The sequence below is a fragment of the Empidonax traillii genome, unplaced genomic scaffold (assembly GCF_003031625.1).
Source record: "Empidonax traillii isolate 1590-97213 ecotype Southwest subspecies unplaced genomic scaffold, ASM303162v1 scaffold114:size1751661, whole genome shotgun sequence".
Taxonomy (NCBI): Eukaryota; Metazoa; Chordata; class Aves; order Passeriformes; family Tyrannidae; genus Empidonax; species Empidonax traillii.
The window spans coordinates 1,547,735-1,552,907 of NW_020955307.1; positions in this window are offsets into that span (position 1 = coordinate 1,547,735).

Here is a 5,173-nt window from a genome sequence, read left to right on the forward strand (position 1 = left end):
TGCTGAGGCAAAAGCAAAAGAGAAGACTTCTTAAGAAGGCCCCACAACTCCCTGTGATTCTGATTTCAAACAAAGTCCTTCCTGTATGCAGAAATGTGGTTGGGTTTTTTTGGTGGGTTTGGATCTCTTTTTTCCCATGATTGAAGATTACCAAATGTTGTGGGAGAACAGGGAATAAATAACCTGCTTACCTTTCTGGTCCCCTGCAGGTTAAACATTTGAGTATTTACACCAAATGTGCCTGTTCTTTTTATGGAGACTTACCATCTTCATTCCTGTTTACCCTGGACATCTTTCTTGTGGACTCTGTAATAAGTATTCCAAACCGCTACTGATTTTTTAGAGTTCTTTATATATCCAAAACTCTGAAGGTAAGTCAAGAGTGTTGGGAGCTTTTGGGAGTCACCAGAAAAGCTAAGGATGGATAATATGGTGGCGGGAGAAATGCATATACTGTGAATAAGCACAGCCTACTGTGTATTTAAGTGAATATTTGTCAAAGAATTTTAAGAGCTGAACAGCTGTATTGACTTTGGAAAACAACCGCAAGTGTTGATGTGCCCCATTTAAAGAACATTTTGGTTAATGTACAATCCGTTTCAGTCTTCTCACTTCAGACAGGTTATAAGACAGATGTTCTTCATCACCAACTAATAACAAATAACACTGGTCCACATCCTTTTTTTTCTTTTGTTCTCAGTCTGTAAGGTTGCTGTATTATTAAACCATCAATCATTAAACTGCCTTCAAATACCTGTACCTATAAATCAGTCTTCCTCTTTCTGCACTGATATGACTGAAACACATTGGAGCCTGTTTCAATTTCTTAGGACATAGCTAAGATAAGCTGCTTAGCTAGTACTCGTGTGGGAGTGGACAATTTACAGTTGTCTTAACATCAGAGTTGGAGTCAAGCAGTGCTGAATGTCTTACAGTATTACTCATTAGAGTGTCTTATCTGGTCCTGCTCTCCGTAGATATTATGGGCACTACTAGAGTCATTGGGATGGAGTAATCTCTATGGCTGTCCATCTTGTCGCCCTGCAGACGTCTGCTGAGTGTCTGGAACATACGGTCAGAGTTTGTATTTCTCCCTGAATTTCCTTAGAACTACGTCCAGGAGTTGAGGTCAGGTCAGATTGCAGGTCAGTGTTGCAGCAGTTCCAGAGAAGCTCAGTGGAGCTGGTGAAGGGTCTGGAGCACAAGTCTTACAGGGAGCAACTGAGGGATCTGAAGGTGTTTAGTCTGGAAAAAAGGAGGCTTGAAGGGAACCTTATCACTCTACAACTACCTGAAAGAGGTAGTGAGGTGGTATCAGTCTCTTCTCCTGGGTAACAAGCAATAGGACAGGAGGAAACAGCCTCAAGCTGCATCAGAGAAGGTTTCGATTGGATATTAGGAAAAATTTCTTCACTGAAAGGTTTGTCCAGCTTTGGAACAGGCTGCTTGGGGAACTGGCTGAATCACCATCCCTGGTGATATGTAAAGGATATGTAGATGTGGCACTTATTGACATGATTTAGTGGTGGACTTGGCAGTGTTAGGCTAACGGTTGGACTCAATGATCTTAAAGGCCTTTTCCAATCTAAATGATTCTGTGATTTTAAGTCTGTCAGTAGCATGTTGTTAAATAATCTTGTCAGGTTTTCTTTTTGTGTACAGAAATTATAATTTAAAGAATATACCTAATTCTATCTATTGCTTGTCTGAAGGTAAAACCTTGTGTAGCCTGTTACTGTTACAGTGCACAGCAGTCCTAATGCTGGAGTTTTCAACCCACTGTGTACCAAGGGGTTAATTTGTTTCCATCACTGGGGATTTGAATTGCTTGTCAGTGCTGAGGTCACTGTCACTGTTAAATGACAGATGTCTTTCTGAAAATCCCTTGCATCTTTCCTTGTGTTGTAAAGTTCAGTGACTGCAATAACAGGGTGTTGTTCTTTAATAACTGTTAAATTTATTCTTTAGAGAATTTACAAAGATGTCCTATTGCTCTGGGAGAGCTCCCTTGATGCCGAACTCTGCATTTTCTTTTTGCATAATGCCTACAGATTTAGAGCCACTGTACTCCCAGTTGTATAGCTTCTGTATCCCTTGTTCAGTGCTGCTGAAATACTCGTAAATCTCCTTTCTTCTAGTGGCTTTGTGCAGCAGCTGGGGTATGACAATAAGGTCCCTGATCTATAATTCCAGACAGCCCCGGAGGGTGAACAGACCGACCAATCCTCATCCCCAACGTAAGCCTGGGGAACTCACTGTCCCTGGGAGGTAGTTGTCTAATGCTTTCTATTTGTATTCTGTATGAAACTCTTCTTGATGCTGGACTGTTGTTCACTTAGAGAATTATCCAGTGCACAGTATATAAACTCCCACTAGAGATTGAATACATGTAAATAAACCATGCCTTAAGTCTAGCATAATGTAACTTTAAGTGAGAAGAAATAGACTCAGTCTAAGCACCTTGTAAGGCTTCATTCACTGCTCAGATCTGCACAATGCAGTCACAATCTGCATTTCTATGTCACATGGATAAGAGGTAAGGAGGACAGCTGTATAGGTTTTCTAATTCCAGGGATTTCCTGGGTATTTTATTGGTTTGATGAGAATACAGCACCGACTTTTTAAAATAACAGCTGTTTTTAAATATTCTTGTGAAACAGCAACATTGATGTTGTAACAAAGAGAGACATACTTTGAAAAATGTGATTGATTGACCTTTATACTACATATGCCTCATGAAAATGTTACTTTATACTCTGTTTTCACACCACCTAAAAGCCTGGCAGGCATTTTAGAGTAGAAACAGAAGATGATCCCTGCCCTACAGCCATTGCAACCTCTTTGTAATCTCTGGCTGTATTCACTTCACCTATATGATTTTTTCAACTTTCATGTCTGTGTAGCAGCATTGACATGTATTTTAACTATAAATTATTTAGAACAGATCTGCTTGAAAGCTAATACTCATTTTCTCATAAACCTCCATCACCTGCTTAAACATTGAGATTACTGAAGTGTAAAGGGCTATTTTTAAATGCAAGGTTTTACACACATAGTATCAGTCTTTGATTACACTTGACTTATCCAAGCAGCTTTAATGCTGACAAAATTGTCAGACGAATTTTATTTTCTGCTGCAGCTTTAGAGGAGATTAAACTGCTTCAGTTTAATGATTTGCTATTTGCCAGAAAAATACATTCAGCATATGGAAAGTAGTCACGTTTGGTAGAAGTGGTATGCTCCGTGTGAAGGCCCCTGTGCTTCAAGGCCAGTGACAGCAACACAGCCAGGGCAGCACCCAGCCTGTTTAAGTAAGATTGTGTTGGACACCTCATCATTTCTGCTCTTACAAAACTGATGGTTCTTCTGATATTAGAGAAATACAATTCCATACCTGCTCTGTGAAAGCTAATCCATAAAGATGTAATCTTTTATTATTTTATTTTTCATCTCTAGTGACCTATTACTATCTTGTGCATATTTTTAAGAACTGATAGTCTTCTCTTGAACTCCTCCAAGAAGGTAATGTGCCACGGGTCTGTTAGAAGGAATAAGAATAGCTTATAGAGGACAAACAATGAAACTCATATTTTACTTGTATTTTGGTCTCCTTTGTAAAGAAGCTCTACATTTCTGGCCCTTAACATGTCCTTCCTCAGATGGGAATTCAGAAAGGCTGAGGGAAAATTCTGTTTAAAGCTTTATTTTAAACAATATCAAAAAATATCAAAGCATATAAATTCATCCCTAGTAAATTTGGATTTTTACTGAGTTAAATATAATTAAACTGCAGTAGGCCATTTCAACCAAGATAGTGTCTGTTATGATCTAAATAAAGGATATCTCAAGCTCTGAAAGTGCTTCCTCAGTGTTTTAGTCCTTGTATTTCCAAAGTAGATCTCCATGGTTTCCATTTAAAAAATCATTATTTTTCTCATTTGAAGCTCATCAGGTTTTCAGGTCCTTTTGAAAGGCTTACCTTTTTTTTTTTTTTTTTTTTTTTCCTGGGAAGTTCACAAAAAATGAGTTGTTTTGTTGTTCTTTAAAACAAACTCCAGATTAAAAAGAAACCCCAACAAAGTCTGAATTGCTGAGTCTGTCTGGCTATCTGTCTTTAGACTTTATAATAGAGCCCACTGGTGTAGTTTCTGTGCAGCAGTGTGGTTAATGAAATGAGATCCCAAGTGAACTTGGAGGCTTTTTATCCTCTGCGGTGGTAGACAGCAGAGCCTGGTGTAATCCTGAGATGATCAGTGTTGATTTGTTAGCTTTGTCAGAGAGTGGAACCTTGACTATGACCGAGAGAAGGCCTTTTCACTCCCTCTCACTCTGGATGGTACATGCTCTTCTCACATCTTTACAAGCTTTACAGAGCAAGTGCTGTCTCAGAAGTTTTGCCATTAACCCTAACAAAAAGTAACTTTTTCTCTCCATCCCGATTCCTTGATTTTAGTAACAGGCAGATCTGAAAGGCTGCTAATGTTGCTGGAATAAAACATGTTGGAACAACGACCGATGGGGTCTCCTTCTGTGTGAAGAAGGGCTTTTCTCTGGAGTAAATCAAGAGCATGTCTAAGAAGGAATGCTCACTTTGTTTTACTTCATACTGGCTTTCAGAGAGTATAATTAACAAAGTGGATCTAGCCTGTGTGTTTATACTCCCTAGATGCAAACACTTCATTATGTTTTAAAGTTAATGAAATACTCTGGGTGTTTGACCTGGTGTTGCTGTAGCATGCAATACATGTAGCCTGAGTGATCTGTCTTAAATTAAGATTTCACTAAAATGCAGTGGATGTTCATTGTATTCCATATATACCTACTTTTGGCTGATGGCTTCAGTTATCAAAAGGTGAGGTGGCAGGGGGTGGAAAGTATCTCCTTAACTTTTAATTTCATATAAGCAAATGTTGATTTATTCTATTTGTTTTTAACTGTCGTGCTATTAAGGACATTGTATCAGTCTCCCTAGTTCATAGAACCAGCTGGGGACATGGGAAATATTTATTGGAAGGTCTTACCACTGGGAATTCGAAGAGGAGGGTTTTTTTTTCTAGTGTTTTAATTAAGTGGGTAATAAGAGAAACCAGTAAACAAAGTGCAGATTTAAAAGGGGGAGAGTAAAACTGTTGGCATCTAAATTAATAGTGTTTGAGTGCAGTAATGATTGTCT